We start from the raw sequence: 2846 nt of genomic DNA on the forward strand, positions 1-2846 counted from the left end.
AATAGTCAGTCAATGGACATATCCGCACGTAGGATCGTTGAAGAATCTGTCGGCAGTCGGCGGATACACTTTTCCCTTTATTATCATTATTATTGCCAAAATTATTATTATTATTATTATTAGTTTCAGTGTTTGACACTTTGACCCGTGAATCACACAATGCATGCATGTACTATCATTGGGGAAGATACAATTGCCAGTTAATTTTCACTAAGAAATTATTGACATTTTGTCCGAAAGATTGCACTTTTTTTTTTTAGTCTCACTTCATTTAATTTTTGAGTTACATAAAAATAAAAAAAAAAAATGGATTACAGAATGCAATCTTGATTAACTTAGCATACAAGTATAAGTTTTATATTTCTGTATTAGCTCACGCAAATTAACTTAGCATACAAGTATAAGTTTTATATTTCTGTATTAGCTCACGCAAATTATACAAAATTATATAACCTGCAACGCTATTAGCATGAAGTCTGAACTTAAAACCATTTTCTACTAATTTGTGGGATCTTCGTTAGAATATTGTGCATTTTATTTGTTACAAAAAAATGTTAATATGCACATGAAATACAGATGTTGCGATCATTATATTAGTGATACTTTCAACCTTGTTTTCATAATGGCTTAGTTGTAATCATCTTATATTCGTAAATTTTTCTTTTCAATATTAAATGTCTAACAAAATGAGTTATATTTAATAAATTTAAAAATATTTATACTCAAATTTATTATTAAACCTTTAAAACAAAATATGTATATGCCCGGTACGTTTTATGATGGATAAAATTTTAAAGCAAAAACTTGTATGCGACCGTCTCACGGATCATTGTCAATGAGACGAGTCATTGGGTCAAGTCAAGATAAAATGTAATACTTATACTGATACGGAATAATACGGAAGAGTATATTCGTATTAATATATGGTAGAGTACAGGAAAAAATACTCTAAGTGTGACCGAGCTCCGTGACAGTGGGTCAGCGGCTCCCGGTCTCTTTAGCTGCTGTTCCAGAGGTCCCAGCAAAAAGCCCCCCTCTCTACATTAAATGTGCCTTTTATAGCGGATATGGCCAGGCCTACTCCGGTCGGGCTGCATGCAGGACACGTGGCAGACATGCACCGGTCACGCTATCGGTCCAATGCGCTTATGATAGGTGGATATGAGACCCCCACTTCGAATCCCGCCCGGGTTGCCGCGGCGAACCGGAGTGTATTGTACAAGGCTCGTCAGACCGGGAATTGAATCTAAGGGCCTGGCTGAGTCCTTTTTCAGAGAGAGAGATCGGGATACGGAGACCGGATTTTAGCCCTATCATCTAGCCCCCCAGCCCGGTCTTTTACGATCGCTGAGGAAAAAGTCCGGGCTGTAAGATCGGGTCCGGGTCAAACTATCCAAGGTTGATCAACAGAACGGGACAAGGAAAACGCCGTCGGCGGGTGTCGTCAGCCCTAGTGTCCACGTGTCACGTTCGCACGAACCTCGGAACTTGGGCCTAGGCTAGGTCTACGGCGCGGGGAGCCGAACCGTCAGCCCCTTCTTTCTCCCTCTATAAAAGCGTGGTGCGTACGGTGTTTTCGGCTTTCACGAACGAGACAAACTCAGAGCCTCCCGAGCTACCTATACTTCCCGATCTTTAGCGTTGTCGACCTCAGCACGTTTTCGAATTTTCTCTGACAGGTAACTCCCTTTGCTTATACTCGTGGATACATTCGTTTTACGATTTCGGGTGATCTCGAGTCCCGGGCTGACCTTAGTAAGACACCTCCTCGTCCTTGCTAGGTACAGCCATGAGCGGATCGGATAGTCAAAACCTATCCCACCACAGCTACGGTGACTCGGTCGAAGTCGGATCGTTCACGGTCTCGACTTATGACTCTGACCTCAACGCCATAGACACTTACTCAGAACCCGAGGGCTCGGTCCGGGCTCATAACCAACCGAGGGCTGAGAATGACGAAGCAGACTCTCGGCCTGTTATGGAGCCTCTTTACATGGAAGCAGGGCCCTCAGGTCGAGGAAAGCCTGCCCCTACGGCCTATGGTAGGGACTGGTTCGCCGGTCTACCAGTCGATTCTACGCCTCCAGTGGCCGCCAGCAGAATCCGATTAGACAGCAGCGGCCTGCGGCGACACACCAGTCTTCTCACTCGCGGGGAGATCGAAGAAGTCCGGGCCCTGTTAACCGGGACTGTTAACTACGAGACCAAACGGTCGTTAGGGAGCATCGTCGACCGAACGAATGGGGACTGGCTCGGGATGCACTTGGATTCCATCAAGGCCCCGTTGACCTTCCCGTTCCACCCCTTTTTGCTGGGTTTCATGAAATACTATGGTGTTTTGCCCGGGCAAATTGCCCCTAATGCCCATCGTACTCTCGCATGCTTCCCACAAATATGTAACCGCCACGGTCTCCCAGCGACTCTAGAGCTTTTTCGGTACCTCTTCTCGGTCCGGCCTCTATCTATCAAGCACGGGGGTGGCGTCCTATGCATACAGTCTCGTGAGCACTTCTGCAAAATTTTACATTTGCCCGAAAACAATAGAGGCTGGAAAAACCGGATCCTGTCGGTCCGATACCCGTGGCCGCTTCCTGTTGACCGAGAGTGGCCAGAGTTCGCGACGGAGCACAAACGACCTAGGAAAAGCCGGGCTCTAGATGACGCGGCCATAAAGATTTCCGCCGAGGAATACGAGTACGAGGTCTTCCGATCTCCCGAGGAATACCTGGAAGCAAACCTCGAGCCCCCCAGATATGATTTGCCCGAGAAGTACACGCCTAAGAGGGCGGTGGTGACGGTTGCCGTCAGACCTCCCCCTCCTGAGGCTGGGTCACGAGGTTTGTAAG

Source organism: Ipomoea triloba, chromosome 12 (genome assembly GCF_003576645.1).
Source record: "Ipomoea triloba cultivar NCNSP0323 chromosome 12, ASM357664v1".
NCBI classification, from domain to species: domain Eukaryota; kingdom Viridiplantae; phylum Streptophyta; class Magnoliopsida; order Solanales; family Convolvulaceae; genus Ipomoea; species Ipomoea triloba.